Raw genomic sequence first — 18388 nt, 5'->3', positions numbered from 1 at the left:
AGAGGGAAAAATCGGAGAGAGAGAGAGACAATGAAGAGGAGAACCGAAGAGACAGAGAGAGATAGAACGAAAAATGGCGATATGAGAGAGAAAAGAGATGAGTGATGTCGGCTGTAAAGATGAGAGAGAAATGAGAGGTAGGGTTTTTGTTGGAAAATGATTAACTCTTAGGGTTGCCAACCCTCTTAAACACATAAGAATAAAATATTAATATGTATTCCCTAAATGAAAATATTAATATGTATATAATAACTTAGGATTGTGCTGCTAAAGTGAATTTAGAAAGTATGATCTGCAAATTCAGTAGTTTTTGCATTAGGCCACTTCATAAAAACTTATGTGAATCATAAAATTCGAATAATCAACTGCGTAAAACCACTCTAATGAGTAAAAAAAGTGGAACGACTCTTCATATGTTTTAATATTATATATTATAACCAGCTACAATAATAACGAGTAGACGATCAATTCCAAACTTTATATAAATGATTTATTATTATAAGCATTATGATTGATATATAAGTTTGTAAATAGCTATGATGGTAATGAGAATAATAATACTAATAAACATAAAGCGACAACGATAATAGGTAAAAATACAAATAATAACAGTAATAGTAGCAATAGTAATACAAATAAGAACAGGAATACTAACAATAACAATAACAATATAAATACTAATATGTTGAATCATTTTAATATAAAATTGATATCAAAATAATTGTAAAACCAATCTAATAGTATATTGATTATAAATTTTCTTATTATTTTATCATCGTCTTCCATAAGAAATAAGTTATCTATTGGGACAAAGCCCCCTTTGTGGATGACCTTCATCGTCATGTAAAAGTAAATAAAACCACCTCCTTCGGCTCTATCCATACTCCTAGTGCTGCTACAGTTACAAAACCTCTCATTCCAATTCAAGTGCTTCCCCCGCCTGATCCCAAGAGAACTATGTCCTTGGTGCTTTCTACCGACTTCTGTAATTTTGAGAACAACACTACTTCCATTAAGCCTACCCTTGGTCAAATTCTTTTCTTTGTTGATGAATCATACCTACATGGATAAGATCAGATCAGACGTCCTATCATAGAACTTCATAGGTTGAACATTACATACACTTATTTGGAATCTCCATTAGTGCAATATGATCTACAAAGGCTGAGTCGGATAACTACATGGAGCTACCTTTAACAAAGCTGATGGTACCTCTAGAATTTTAGAAATCATTGTCTAGACATGTGCCAACTCCCTTCTCAGGAGGTCTACATGTCCCAACTGTCCTCAACGTTGTTGCGATGTCCCTGCCAAAAAAGGCTTAGAAGCATAATTATAGTATGGATTACTTACATGGTGTTCATGCACTGCCACGCATGGAATGTGTTTGCTCCTCTTATCAAGGAGTTCACGACATTGGTCGCCATAGTTGACAAGAGTCGCAAATTGACAAGGAACTCAAACGATGAGACTGGTACTGATACGAGAGAATGACTCCTTGGGAGCACAAACTTTGTCCCTAGCTGGTTGTGCGTTGGCAAAAACGACATTAAGACTGAGGTCACCGACCAGCTAGCCCTCATCCAAGGCGGCAAGCTTAACCATACAGTAGACGAAATTATCTGCATGTGTCTTAGTTGTGTTTTGGAAAGATGGGTGTTCTCGATGAGCATGGAACGTCATCGACATTGACAACTGCGAAGAAAACATCTGACTTACCCGAGTCCAGGTCGTGTAAAATGGTGTCCACGATCTTGATAGTGGTGTTTTGTTCAGGATGTTACCCTTTCCTTACTTCAATGAAAAGTTTAACTCCAAGTAGACTTCCTCTATTTGCGCCATCATTAGAGTCGATATTGTACCCATATCGAGTTGTGTTTTGCTAAGATGAATAATCAACTGTGTAAAACCACTTAATGAGTAAAAAAAGTAGAACGACTCTTCATATGTTTTAATATTATATATTATAACCAACTACAATAATAACGAGTAGACGATCGATCAATCCAAACTTTTATAAATGATTTATTATTATAAGCATTATGATTGATATATAAGTTTGTAAATAGCTATGATGGTAATGAGAATAATATAATACTAATAAACATAAAGGACAATGATAATAGGTAAAAATACAAATAATAACAGTAATAGTAGCAATAGTAATACAAGTAAGAACAGGAATACTAACAATAACAATAACAATATAAATACTAATATGTTGAATCATTTTATAAATTGATATCAAAATAATTGTAAAACCAATCTAATAATCTATTGATTATAATTAGTATAGCGACAGTACGATAAATAATATTGGAACCATTCTAGCTAATATGTGAATGATTATTAATGAGTATCGACTCTTCATATGCTATAATAGTATAACTAACGATAATAATAACGAGTATTATATATTAACTACGAGTATACGATCAATTACTGGATTTATATAAAATTTTAATGACTCGATTATGGTAAGTATTATGATTCAAAATAATAATAATAAATAACAGGATAACAATAACAATTTAATATATAATAAATAATAATAATATAATAATATAATAATAATAATATATTGTTAATTGGTTATTCAATAATTTTTTTTGTCACAATCCATAAACATTGTCATTCTCAAATCTCATTGGTCAAAAGACAAATACATGAATCCTAATTTCTAGCCTTTGATTTGTAAAAGAGCAAAAATCTTATTGATCTAATGGTCCAAGATGATCCAATTTCTTCTTCTTTTTCAGAAATTCTCATCTCTCCTTTCTTTCTATCCTAACCATTAGATATAATCAACCCTAAATTTCTATCATTTCTCTCATACTAAACCCAAAACCATTCGCCCAGAAATATTTTTCAGAAATTTCGACCACCACACCACCTTACTTAAGCACCCCCAAAATTCCAGATCTGGGTTCGAATTAGTGTGTAGCACCACCATCCTTCTATCTCCTTTCATTATCTTCATCAAATATGTCTTCAAAGTATTAAGAAACGTTTTTCCCTCTCCTCGAATTAGGGCTTTACAGTTCGAATTTGAGTTTTGGTGGTTTGTTTTGTTAGGTTAAGGCGGTGTCGGTGGTGTCTATGGTGGTCGGGTTCATGGTGGTGAGGGCGGTTCTGTGGTGGTGGTGGTAGAAGTGTTGGTGGTTAGTGTTTTACGCGTTTGTGGTGTCGGTCGTCTGCCTCCAACATTGATGTTCAGCGAGCCGCCGCGAGGTGTGCAACTACTGGTGGCCTGCTATCGCCGTGAAATATGATTTGCAGGGTTCTAATTACCATATTGCTCAGGGTAAGTGTTAACTATTAGGTAATTTTTTTTCATTTCTTTTGCATCTGTTAGGAACATGTATTGAAGTTGTGAACTAAGTGATAGAACACATTGGCATGTCCTGCAATTATTTTGCTCTTATATTATCTGCCTCTTTTTGTGATCTTTACTCAAGGTTTTTGGTTTGATACTCGGTATCTAATTGGTTATGAACTTACACTGATTTTACTCTGTTATGAAACTATTCTATATTTATCTGGCCTTTTTAGTATTATTTATGTACATATGGAGCTCTTTGTCAAGTAAAATAAACTGTTTGTTACTCTCGGTTGCTGATTGATTGATCAATCTAAGATCACTAAGGAGACTTTCAGACGGTTCATAATGCTTACAGTGTCATTGAGCTGATGCATTTGTTTTCCACCATGAGTCTTTAATATCTTCATGGGTATTGTGCTTGCTGCCACCTGAAGCGGGGTTGTTAGGGTCAGATTTACATAGTCTTGGCTTTGCTTAGGTGACTATTCTGACAGATGATAAAGAAGTGAAGTGAAATCTAAGTGTCTAAGTCATATTAGAGAAAAATGAACATTTTTTTTTCCTGTGGATGTTGGCTTTTAAAATGTAGAAGATACATTTTGGCAAGTGGAGTAAGTTGCAGCTTTGACCTATTTGGTTAGTTAGCTTTGCTAACCAATTTTCTAGAGACAATAGCTACGAAACGGATTGGATATTCTTATAATGGCACCAATTTCCTTTTTCCTCTCATTAATGTCCTAATAAGGAATCTCTATATTCTTATATGCGAAGTTGATGTTAGTCTTACGTCGAAATAAACCAAAGAGACCAGCATAGATATATGATCAGAAGCTCTTATTTAAGTTGTTTCTTCCATCATTGACTAGCTAAGGAGCAAGTTGATCTTGTATAATTGAGGGTGTCTGTAGATTTTGTTTGCTCCCCTTATAATTAGAGTTTACGTACATATGAATCATATGTCATCTTCTTCTTTTTTACCTTCGTTATGTTCTCTTCATACTTTCATTGGATTAGCGTGATCTTATGTGTATATTTTACTTTACAAACCTCGATATCACTCCATGACATATCTCTACCATCTCAACATATCAAAACTACCTTGCCTTCATCTGTTATTCCACCTTAGAAGTCAACATATATTAATAATATATCAAAACTACCTTGCCTTCATATGAATTCTACTTGGAACAGTCTAATAGTTTTCTTCTTATTTTTTGGAAGTAACTTTTTGATTTCTGTTTTTTAAGGCAATCATCAACATCTATATACTTTTACTTCTTATTTTTTGAAGAAACTTTTTGATTTCTGTTTTTTAAGGCAATCATCAACATCTATATCTGCTTTTCAGGAGAACTTGGTGAAATTCCTGAAGATTTGGGATCTAATCGAGCTGGACAACCTTTGGTTAATTAGTGAAACTCAGGAGAGCAGCAAAACAGAGCAAGTGGAGCGGTATTTAGAAGGAAAATGATCTATATGTAAAAAGGAATGTGTGGTACTAAAACAAATATTTATTAGTTGGGTTTAATTAATTACGTTAATTTTCATTAATTAGGATTTGTCATATATACTCTTAGTTTAATTAGTTTTGGAAATTATGATACAGATATATATGATAATTATTTATTTTTGCATTTGTTGCATCGTTACTAATATATATCTAAGGCTGTAATATTATAATTTTACAACAAGTTATTCTAATTTAGTTTTCTTTATTCTTTATTTTTTATTAAAGGGTTTGGTTAGTTTCAGATTTGGATTCCAATTAATTAGTATTACTTGAATTTTTGGTAACATTGAAGATTGAAAAGCCTTACAAAATCAGTTTTATGATTTATGGAAAAGGGTTTAATTAGAATATAGATTATATTGTTGAGAAATATTAGTATTGTTTGAAGGAATTGGAGTTAGCTTATAACTTATAAGGAATTGGAGTTAACTCTTAAATTAATCTTATTTATAATTAATTATTAATTTAATTTAATAATTATATATATTAATGTATATTAATATATAATTAATATTTAAATGATTTTGTAGATATAAAAAAATTAAATTTTAGTAATATCTGGTTGAGTATCGTCGGGTTTGAGTTTGAATGCAGGTATGTCTGGTCAGGTCAACATCTAATCTTGCCAGGTGTCGGTCAGGTTTGGGTAATCCCAGGTTAGGTTTCGGTCAGGTTTGAGGACTGACCCTCACAGGTCTGTTTCTGACACCACTACGGTCAGGTCTGGGTAATCCCAGGTTAGGTTTCGATCAGGTCTAGAGACTGACCCTCACAGGTCGAACCAGATTCAAATCTAGTCAATCAGGTTACCTAGCAGTCAGATCTGTTTTTGACACCACTAACGACAATTCAAGTGACACTAAAAAATATCTTTAGATGCAACAATAATCTATGTGATGCTGAAAAAAATGGCTATCGAGACAACTAAATTCATGTAATGTTAAATACATGGCTTTATAGACAACTAACTACAGTTGATGCTGAAAAAATGACTTTAGAGACAACTAAATTCATGTGACGCTAAATACATGGCTTTAGAGACAACTAACTACAGTTGATGCTGAAAAAATGGCTTTAGAGACAACTAAATTCATGTGACGCTAAATACATGGCTTTAGAGACAACTAACTACAGTTGATGCTGAAAAAATGGCTTTAGAGACAACTAAAGTCATGTGACGCTAAATACATGGCTTTAGAGACAACTAACTACAGTTGATGCTAAAAAAAATGGCTTTAGAGACAATTAAATTCATGTGATGCTAAAAATATGGATTTAGAGACAACCAATATTCATGTGATGCTAAAAACATGGTTGTAGAGGCAACCAACATTCGTCTGATGCTAAAATGTATCTTTAGAGGCACCAGAATATACTTGACACTAAAAACCATATAATTAGAGGCAACAATGTTTATGTGATGGTAAAAGGGGGTTTTAGAGGCAAGTCGGCCAAATGATGTGCCTCTATAGCCAATTTTTTTTGTAGTGTATGTAACTACATTTCTATCTCTAACATATTTGTTCATGATGAAGTTCCATTATCCACCCTTTATGCATTTATATCCTTGTAGGGTACGGCGATATATTGTTAGGGCTCGATTGGTTCGTAACGACTACGTATTCAATTGCAATCACCGTTGAACAGCTAAGCAAATATGAAAAATGTTTTTCGTTGATGTCGAGGTAAAAGAAAACTTTAAATAATGTTTACTAATTTATTTCACAATGGTACAAGACACTCTTAGCAACTTTCATTTTGTTTTTAATGATAGCGTGAGTGCATACAATGCAATATAATCTCGCCTCATATTGAAAACTTCCTGGGAAGATTTCATGAGTGATTTTTTTTATGTACTCCATGGGATACAAGTAGTGCACCCCGATGAGAACAATAAGAATGTACCAAACTGGAAACAAATGACAATAGTAGTAACCATCTATCTAGATCATGTCCATGTCAATCATACTGATATGGTATTCGCTACTTTTACTAACCATCTATCTAGATCAAATTAATATTATGCTTAGCTAGAATGAAGCTAACTTTAATTATAAATTTTTATTATGTTAAGATGCAATGGTGTCACTTTTATATGCTTCACCAATTGAGTCAGATGGAGGAAACTCGGTTAAAAGAGTTTTGGCGATAATGGATAAAATACAAGTATATTCTAATTAAAATAATTCTTATTTATATACCATCTCTATATTCATTTTAACACAAAATGTTCCTAACCCTTTTGAGTTTCATGCTCGCAATTGGATAATTATAAAGTTAACCCTTTGAAATGAATTTGTGCACATACTTCGAGATGAGCATCTTAACACTAAATCTAACTTTTGTCCAATTCTTTTTGCATGTGGTCTACATGTAAAGAACTTCCGTAGTACACTATTGAACTACATGAATTATTAACATTTGCATTTGATTTTCATATTTTAAAGTGTGATGTTAATATGTGATAGTGGTTTTCTGTGTTTCGTAAAACTTCGGTCGGACATATCTTACAACAGGATTTTACTCCAAGATTTATGTTAACAAAGTAAATGACTTAACTACTTCCTTATCTACATGGTATGCACAAGATAATTATATTAATATGTATCCAAATTTACTATCTTTTATTGAATAATTTTATCTACATTTATTGGTATGAATCCGATAAATTAGCGGAAAAAAGGGTTGCTTTGTTCCGCTCAACTCCTTTCTCCCTACAATCATACATTGATATTTCGAATGCTCCTCAGATCCGATTAGCTACCTTTTATTTCGTGAGAAAAGTAATTACTCTTCTTTTCAAAAAAATTAAGATAACCCTACGCATAAATACATAACATTGAATCATTTGTCGAGTTATTGTCACTACGTATCATCATGATCATGTTGACAATCTCATATATGAAGCATGTCCTTATTGTCTAAAAAAGGTGTTTTTTTGCCAAGGAGTAAGGCATAATTCTCAATCTCATATGATCTCTATCATCAAACAACTAATATTTATTTACTCTGATAAACTTATCTCTTATTTTATTAACAGATTGTTAGTTCAACTTACAATATTTAAAAGTCACAATGCTTTCACAACTCATTTAGGAATGCCTAGCTACAGACATAAAATTAATAGTGCAACAGATTCTCCATCTATTACAAACTAGCTCGCATTGCATTTAAATAGACTGCAGATTTTCGAAGCCCATATCTATCCCTATAAAATAAATGTATAATTGTTTGCGTTAATGCAGCTAAATGGACGCGCCCGAGTCATTAAAACATTATTCACAAAACTTGGGTACAAAGCCTTCACTTGGAACTTACCTCCACCCATGCAAGAGTTCAATACATATCATTCTTATAATGTTAATTATGTGTTGCAGGTCGACTGGGATGAAGAGTGCATATGGTTAACCAAGCACCATGAAAGCAAATTATGTAGTTGAAACACTAGAGATTTCATTTACTATCTTTGTTATTATATCATTACATTATGAATATTTTTGTCCCTTTGATAAATTTTCTAAATAATCTCTATTCTATAAGTTCATACAAGATGTAATTACACGAAATGAAAGGTAGCTAATCGGAACCGAGAAGCATTCGAAATATCAATGTATGATTGTAGGGAGAAAGGAGTTGAGCGGAACAAGGCAACCCTTTTTTCCGCTAATTTATCGGATTCATACCAATAAATGTAGATAAAATTATTCAATAAAAGATAGTAAATTTGGATACATATTAATATAATTATCTTGTGCATACCATTTAGATAAGGAAGTAGTTAAGTCATTTACTTTGTTAACATAAGTCTTGGAGTAAAATCCTGTTGTAAGATATGTGCGATCGAAGTTTTACGAAATACAGAAAACCACTATCACATATTAACATCACACTTTAAAATATGAAAATCAAATGCAAATTTAATAATTCATGTAGTTCAATAGTGTACACGTAAGCTCTTTACACGTAGACCACATGCAAAAAGAATTGGACAAAAGTTAGATTCAGTGTTAAGATGCTCATCTCGAAGTATGTGCACAAATTCATTCCAAAGAGTTAACTTTATAATTATCCAATTGCGACTATGAAATTCAAAAGTGTTAGGAACATTTTGTGTTAAAATGACTATAGAGATGGTATATAAATAAGAATTATTTTAATTAGAATATACTTATATTTTATCCATTATCGCCAAATCTCTTTTAACCGAGTTTCCTCCCTCTGACTCAATTGGTGAAGCATATAGAAGTGACACCATTGCATCTTAACATAATAAAAATGTATAATTAAATTTAGCTTCATTCTAGCTAAGCATAATATTGATCCAGATAAATGGTTAGTAAAAGTAGCGAATACCATATCAGTATGATTGACATGGACATGAAACCAGTTAAAAGCAACTAAATTGTAGAATAATGTAGGAATTGCAATGTCATCATTCTCTTCGCGTATCACAATTGTTCATACTACTATTGTCATTTGTAGTTGAAACACTAGAGATTTCATTTACATCTTTGTTATTATATCATTACATTATGAATATTTTTGTCCCTTTGATAAATTTTGTAAATAATCTCTATTCTATAAGTTCATACAAGATGTAATTACACAACTAATTTAATTCCAATAACGATTTCGCACGTATCGTCGGCATATAAGGCTACTTCACTTAATAGTGCAACAACATAATAAGACCACATTCCAATTTTTTTTTCCCAATTGTTATGAATCATGGGTGAACGTGATTCTTGATCATGTTCGTACCCTCACTCGATTTCGATTTGTTGCCATTCATGGAGTCATGACAAATAAATTTACATTCGATAAATTCCAAAGTTTTCGATAAGATTTTCTAATATCCAATTAGGTTTATTAGTCTTCCTTTAAGGACTTGTTGGCGACTTCCAAAATATTTTTCAATAGAACTCTTTAATAAGATAGTCAAATAGGCGCTTACATCACGAAAGTGAATAAAAAAACGCCTACAACCAGCCAAAAAGCTTGAGGCTTAACCCTTCCAAGATCAACCCATAATGCCTCCCTCTCACTCCTATCATTAGAACCATATACAAATGAGGAGAAAAAAGCAAGACATTTGATTTCTTTTGCTTCTTTACTTTTCCAGTCTTTTAATTTCTGTATTGGAATGTTGGAACATGACCAAAAAATTAATCTCATAAAGTAGTTTGTGATTACTAATCATGTTATGTCTTGAACTTTGATTAAAAAGTGGCGATTTTTCTGAATTTATTTCATAAAGTAGCCTGAATTTGCACTAACCTATGTATATAATATTATACTTGTTTTCTTATCTTAATACAACTTTGATGTAGTTATGTACTGTTCACCTTTATGTTATTCGTTCCTGCAAGAAAGTCACTAATTGGATTTTATTTGCTCGGTAGTTATGTTAAATGACTTCATCTAGTAACAAAGAAGGGGATAAGTAGAGGTTTTTGAGTGGAGTTATAAGGACATTATCATTCCATATGAAGCGTGTCTTCAATTTATCAACAATAATGGTTGTTCAACATGTTTCAAGTGGAAAAAAATTCAAATAGATGTGAATTTTTTTTTTGACATCCATTAAATAATTTGAGTAGCTGCAAACATAAATATGATGCAACGAAAAAACATTGGCATAAACTAAAATTGTAGGTCTCGATTGTGATCCAAATTATGAAAAAATTAATGTTTTTGATGAATGGTGGAAAAATAAAAATTACAGTTTTTTTACCAAATACCCCTCACAAAAAAAATTATTCACCAAATACCCCAACTTTTTTCAAAATTCACCAGATACCCCTAAATTTTAAAAACATTCACCAGATACCCCAAAGGTTGACGGACGTTAGTCACCGTTAGTATTTATTTACAAGTTTGCCCGAAATCAACCTAATTAACCCTAATTAACCCTAACCCTACCCCTCTCTCCCCTAACCCACCAACCCTCCACCCCCCTAACAACCCCAGTCCCACCAGCCCCCAGCCCCCACCCCACCACCAACCCCGGCCCCACCAGCCCCCTCCCTTTCAGCCATCAACACCAGCCCCCTCCCCGCAAACACCAACACCAGACCCACCCTCTACCCCTCCCCCGCAGCCACCAACACACCAGACCCACCCCTACCCCTCCCCCGCAGCCACCAACACACCAGACCCACCCCTACCCCCCCCCCCGCAGCCACCAACACACCAGACCCACCCCTACCCTTCCCCCCCAGCCACCAACACACCAGACCCACCACCTACCCGTCCCCGCGCAGCCACTAACACACCAGACCCACCCCTACCCGTCCCCGCGCAGCCACCAACCCCAGATTTGAAGATCATCGTCAGGTTAACCGGAATTTTAGACTTTGCTGTTGAAGGCAAATCCAAAGGCAACCCCATATTCGCTGTTGAAGGTGATGAAATTGACGCAAACCCAAACAATTCGTATAGATGTGTTCGCCATGGATGACCACCGCCAAACTTGTCAGAGCCAGCGAACTCGTCACCAATTCCAACAATTCAATCTTGAAGAGAACAACACAAAGGTCGACGGAGATTCCTTTAAGCGCGGTATGAACTGTCGGAGAATATAGACTCTCCGGTGGAAGACGAGAGAGGTTGACAGTAATACGATGAAGACGACCGGCTTAGGCGCGAAGGGACGGGGAGGGGGGGGGTTGCGCGTAGGGATGACAATGGGGCGGGTCAAGTAGGAGACCCGCCCCATCCCCGCCAAATTGGGGCGGGGATGGGTCTAGGTTTGGTGGGGATAGGGCGGGGATGGGGATTAAAATTGTACCCGCAATGGGTGGTGGAGCGGGTGTGGATTTTATGTTACACCCGCCCGCCCCGCCCCACACCCGCCCCGCATATTTATTATTAAAACTCTATTTATATACATATATTACTAATGTATTCGAATATTACTAATGTATTCGAAGACACTTTTGAAACGTAATAAAACATTTGTCTTTGTTAATGTATTTTAACTTTTATTTTACTATATTATATTGTGATTTTGTGAAGTAGACAACTACAATGGGCTTATGGCAAATTTTTTGGTGGATTTTTTGCGGGGATGAAGTGAGTATGATTTGGGTACGACGCAGGTGCGGGGGTGGGTCTAGGATTTCCCCCCGCAATGGGTGGTGGGGCGGGGATGGGGATGGAATCTTCCCCCGCAATGGGTGGTGGGGAGGGGATGGGGATGATAATTTAATATGGGTGCGGGTGTGGGGGTACCATCCTCCGCACCTGCCCCGCCCAATTGTCATCCCTAGTTACGCGACGATTACGGGGGAAGGGGAGGGTAGGGCGGCACGACTGGTGGGTAAGGGGAGGGGTGGGGCGGCCGCGACGGCGGGAAGGGAGGGGGCTGGGTGGTGGGGCTGGGGTTGTTGGGGGGGTGATGGGTTAGGGGAGAGAGAGAGGGGGTTAGGTTAGTAAGGTTTTTAGGATTTTTTTAAAGTTAATTAGAGTTTTTTAGGGTTAATTAACACTAATGACTAACGGAGTTAACCGCCGTTAGTCATTAAGGGCATTATTTGTCATTTTTTTAAAAAATTTGGGGTATCTGGTGAATTTTTTTAAAAGTTAGGGATATCTGGTTAATTTTGAAAAAGATGGGGTATTTGGTGAATAAATTTTTTTGTCAGGGGTATTTGGTGAAAAAACCGTAAAAATTAGGATGTGTTTTTTCTTTTTCCATAATTTCTATTAGTCATCTAATTTTCAAAAACAGCAATATAATAATTAGTGGAATATAATATTACAACACAAGGAGTTTTTATTTTTGTGGAAAATGTCGATGTCCAAAGGTTTAAACTAAATGGGAAATATTATTTTGAGATTCGTGAAATTAGAGTACAAGAAATGAAGTTATTCGTGATTCTGTAGCTCAATTTCCATTTTCCAATTAGACGAAAGTAACAAGGATGATACTTTTTTTTTTTAATTTGTTTAGTTTATATGTGCTTAATAAAGTAGAATATGAGAACTCTAACATTTCATAATTAAATTATCCAAGCTTTTAGATTTCTATCCATTTGTATTTTGACGCATGATGGTCCTTGTTCTCTTTAATAATTTTTATTTATTCTCAATATTATTGTTGCTATTAATTAGCTTGGTAATTAAGTTTTTATGTTCTTCATAGTTATGTGAGCTACTTAATTAGATGGCTTCATCTAGTAACAAAGTACAAACGAAAGAGATTTTTAAATAGAGTGATAAGGAGACTATTATCCTGTGTGAAGTATACCTTCAATTTATTAAAAATAATAGTCGTTCACAATATTTCAAGTGGAAGCATACTTCACACATATATATGGAAAAATGTGACGTCCATTAAATAATTTGAATAGTCCCAAGCATAAAATATGATACAATGGACGAGACTAGCGTAATTAGAATAGATTAAAATCGTTCGAAGCTGGTTTTAGGTAGGATCCAAGTTTTGGAATAATTTGATGCATCATATTTGTGGTGTCAAAGAAAATTCAAGGTGTGTTATTGTTTTGTCTCCATAATGATTATTAGTCATATGATTTTCAACACCACTAGGATAATAATTAGTGTAATTTAATATAAGTATTGTGTATTTTTGTAGGAAAATCCAGACATTAAAAAGTTTCGACATAGAGGTGTCAACTCAACTCTTAAGACTAATCAGGAAAAATTGTTTGGAGATTCATATGCAACGGGAGAAAATGTTTATGTACCCTCAATGGACCACATGAAGACCTCACAGTAGAAAATTAAATTACTAAGGAAGAGTTTGTTGAAAGTCTGTGGAGTTTGATAATTACTTCCAAATTAGCCAATTTACAAATAAATTATTAGAAGGGAACTTTTTTCAAAATTTTGTGAAACAAGCAAGAAATGGTGCAACTTCACGTAACCAATGTGGTATTTCTGAAGTAATTAGTGAAGGCGAAATAATAATCAGCTCGACGACTTTCAACAAACTCTTCCTTAGAGTTTCCATTTTCTACTGTAAGGTCCTTAATGTGGTTCAATGAGGGTACAAAAACATTCTCTCCCATTGTATATGAATCTCCAAACAACTTGCCCTTAATCAGTTTTAAGAGTTGAGTTGACACACTTATGTCGAAACTTTTTAATGTCTAAATTTTCCTACAAATATAAACAATATTTATATTAAACTCCACTAATTTTTATCCTGGTGTTGCTGAAAATTATATGACTAATAATCATTAATTAAGGAGAAGAAACAATAACACACATTGATTTTTCTTTGCCACCACTCATTTGATGCATCGGTTTTTGCAGAATTTGGATCTCACGCACCTTCTGACGATTTTCATTTACTCCAATTATTACGCCTATCTCTTCTAATTATTGCATCATATTTATGCTTGTAACTATTCACATTATTAAATGGATGTCCAATTTTTTTTCCCACATATACCTGGATTTCCTTCCACTTGAAACATTGTAAACCACCATTATTTTTAATAAATTGAAAGCATACTTCACACAAGATGATAATGTCCTTAACACTCCACTTAAAACCCTCTTTCGTTCATCATTTGTACTAGATGAAGTCATTTAAATTAATATCAAACGTAACCATGAAGAACATAAAATATTAATTACCAAATCAAATAATAGCAACATTATTACTGGGAACAAAGAAAAATTATTGAAAAAAGCAAAAACCATCATGCTTCAGAAGACAAATAGAGAGAAATTTAAAACGCTAGAATATTTTGATTATGCAATGTTATAATTCCCATATTATATACTTTATCAAGCACACAAGAACCAAAAAAAAATTTCTTTCTTGTTACTTTTGTTAAAATTGGCGAATGAAAATTAAGCTACACAGTCATGAATAATTTCATTTCTATTCATTTCTTGTAAAAAGCTTCCTACTCTAGTTTCACCGAATCTTCAATAATATTTTTCATTTAGCTTAAAGAGTTGAGTTGATACTCCTATGTTGACCTTATAACGTCATTTTCCTACAAAACTAAACAATACATGTATTATATTCCACTAATTATTATGTTATTGTTTTTGAAAATTATATGACTTATAGAAATTATGGAGAAAAAACTAACGCACCCTGAACTTTTGATGCTCAATTTGGTTTCTTTGTTTTTAGAATGGATGTACTATCCTTATGATGTAATCCTATTTTTAATTAATGTAAATTTTCTCGTTGTCAAAAAAACACAATGAGTATATGGTGTCCATTATAGTCGGCCATCTGTCCATTTACATAATGTCATATCTATCAGAAATGACAATGAAACAAAGACCACCATAACTGAAAGGTCACATACTCACACAGGGTTATAATTCACTGTTAACAATGAAAGGTCACACAGGGTTACAATTCACTTTTTAACAATTTGAGCTCTAGTTAAAACTTCCTACTCTACCTAATCAAACATACCCATACAGTGGACAAGTAGATTCAATCAAATATACACAAAAAGAAAGTTTAATATTGAAGAAAAAACTACATGGCTATACAAGACATGAACAAAAGCAGAGAAATTGAGCTCATAAAAAAATCAAGATTCTGAATAATACAATACCCTATAAGAAAGTCATTTTTTTTTGTTTATTGATATTGAAGGGGATTGTGCTAAGAAGTATACAATGCATAAAGTCATAAATTCTTGAGAAATTAATTGAAAACCACAAAGCATCCCTTAGTAAAAGTAGCTATCAGTAAGCTAGAACATAAGCTTCATCTTTTTACAGTACTATACTTCAAATACTTGTATCTTGATAACTTGTAATATACGGTGATACACGCAAATTTTACTTTTTGCTTCATGGATATAGGACTTTCATTGAAATTTTAGAATCGGTAATTAGTGGATCTATATTCTATATTAATGACCGTATGATAGTTGCTAACAACCTTTTCATATTATGAACATGTCCTGTTGCAGACAATGTGATCAATCAATATAAAAAGCCAACAAGTTGTTCCATTTGATCCGCGTCACAATATCTCTATTAAAAAGATGAAATTTGTGCTCCCACTTATTGGTCTCATTCAGTCAAATCCCTTTCCTTGTATTGAGTTTCCGCATATAGGTTAAGTTTTTTTTTACAATGTGGATGTATGTTATTTGTGAGGGAACTCAATTTCACATGAAAACTCAGAGAAAGAGCAAGAGAGAAAATTGTATGAGGAGGAACAAGAGAGCACATACCCCTGTTTCAGACAGATTCACTCGTCATGGAGATATGTCAGATGATTTCATAAATACGAACTCAATTCCACATGCGAGAATATCTGCGATACAAAACATTCATAATAGATAAAAAATATTATGAAGGAAAAACTCAAAATTTACTCAAATATAACGTGAGATTGAAAAAATTATAGAGTTACCTGGAGGGAAAAAAATCATGGACGTGTCAGTGTTCCCAAACAACTAATTAATTAATATATAGTTAACTCAAGATATGGAAACAAAACTTAGAAAATCAAGGATAGAGGAAAGTAGAACTGGTCATATGGACGCAGAGCAAGGAAGAAGGTGAGATTTTTCAGGGATTTTGATGAGAGAAAATCGCAGCTGATTTCTTTTATTTTCCCAAAAAAAAAAAAAAGAACGCTCTTGTGAAAGATATAAATTATAACGTTTACTAGTTTTTTACCCGTGCAAAAATGCACGAAAAGTTTAATAGTAAATATCATTTTGACCGTGCATAATGTGCGGGAATTGTTTTGTTTATTAAGTAGTTGATTATTATTCATAACCAAGTTATAAATAGGTCTCTAGCGTTTAGACCCATGTAAAAATATATTGTATGCTATTTCGGGCTTGTTCTCTTCGGCATAAAACAGCTGAACTGAACTGAACTGAATTGAATTGAACTGAACTGAACTGAACTGAACTGAATTGAAATGAACTGAACTGAATTGAACTGAACTGATATGATCTGAACTGAACTGATCTGAACTGAACTGAACTGAACTGAATTGAACTGAACTGAACTGAAATGAATAGTGATATGTGAGAGTAAAAGTATTGTCAAGAGCTGAACTGAACTGAACTGAACTGGTCTGAACTCAACTGAATTGATCTGAACTGAACTGAATTGAATTGAACTGAACTGAATTGAACTGAATTGAACTGAACTGAACTAAACTGAACTGAAAATAAGCTGGGGAGAACAGGCCCGAATTCATCTCTAACTTTTAGACTTAAAATATTTCCAACAAAACTGAATATATTGCATATATTCAATAATTGCGTCAAAAGTTAAACTATAAGATATTGAATCATATATTTAACGATATTTCTCCTTAAATTATGTTATGTGAATTGGTAAAAGTAAATGAAATACTATATATATATATATATATATATATATATAATATAATATATATATAATATATATTATATATATATATATATAGGCAAGATCACATGAGAATGCTCCTTACATGAGAAATGAGAATGAATCTCAACCACACGATTAGTTTAGAGTTACAACACTTATTCATTCGTGTTATATCCCTCTAAAAAAATTTGAATTCAAAAAAAAAATGTTTTTTTTTTATTTTTTTTTTCAAATGTTTTGTTTTTGGAGTTACATCACTTTTTCATAAGAGTTATACCGTGTAAAATTCATTTTCATTTCTCATATAAGTATGCATTCTCATGTGAACTCACTTCTATATATATATATATATATATATATATATATATATATATATATATATATTATATATATATATATATATATATATATATATATATATATATATATATATATAACTTCTCGAAAAATAATATACGTACACAGTATACAATATACCTTTTCATTTGTTTTCTTTGTCCCGTTATTAACTTTCAGCTCCCAACAAATTAGAGCTTCATGTGGCAAGTTCCCAGTTTGATCGATTTATATAAGTAGATAGTTGTTCTCGTGGAAAAATTTTGCTTATGAAATTTGATAAAGGATATCGAGCTAATTACAAAAGATTGGTAATATTTGTTGCAAATTAATTAAAATTAGGGTCACTAATTTAGATTGACATAGGACCGTACATTATATTCAGTTTTTCTATGTAACTCTTAATTAGCCACACATTTTTCTCAAGCATCTAAAAAAAGGTTAAAGTAACTATAAGGGTCTGTTCTCTTTGGCATAAAACAGCTGAACTGAACTGAACTGAACTTATTGGAGCTGAACTGAGCTGAACTTATTGGAGCTGAACTGAACTGAACTGAACTTATTGGAGCTGAATTGAACTGAACTGAACTGAATTGAATTGAATTGAATTGAATTAAATTAAATTAAATTAAATTGAATGTAATAAATATATAAAATATTTTAATCAATAATAATATGAATGTTAAATAATAATTATAATAATAAGTAATAATAATGAATAATAATAATAATAGTATTTTGGATATTTTTAAATGATAGTTATAAATAAATAATATTAATAATCTAATAATTAATAATAAAATAATTAATGATAATTAATAATTATTATTTTATATTATTTGTATTAATATATTAATACTTGATGATGATATATAATAATAATATCTAAG

At 32.8% G+C, this 18388-nt stretch overlaps 1 long non-coding RNA gene across 1 annotated transcript; it reads right to left on the bottom strand.

The window, feature by feature from the left end:
- Positions 1-1685: 1685 nt before the first annotated feature.
- Positions 1686-16412, bottom strand: LOC125498284 (uncharacterized). The gene is made up of 3 exons (XR_007275165.2): positions 16204-16412; positions 16022-16104; positions 1686-1899 (listed from the first exon to the last, which is right to left on the bottom strand). It is a non-coding gene; the product is annotated as an uncharacterized LOC125498284 (long non-coding RNA).
- Positions 16413-18388: the final 1976 nt, after the last annotated feature.

Source organism: Beta vulgaris, chromosome 1 (genome assembly GCF_026745355.1).
Source record: "Beta vulgaris subsp. vulgaris cultivar EL10 chromosome 1, EL10.2, whole genome shotgun sequence".
NCBI lineage: Eukaryota > Viridiplantae > Streptophyta > Magnoliopsida > Caryophyllales > Amaranthaceae > Beta > Beta vulgaris.
This window is presented reverse-complemented; position numbering and strand designations above follow the sequence as displayed.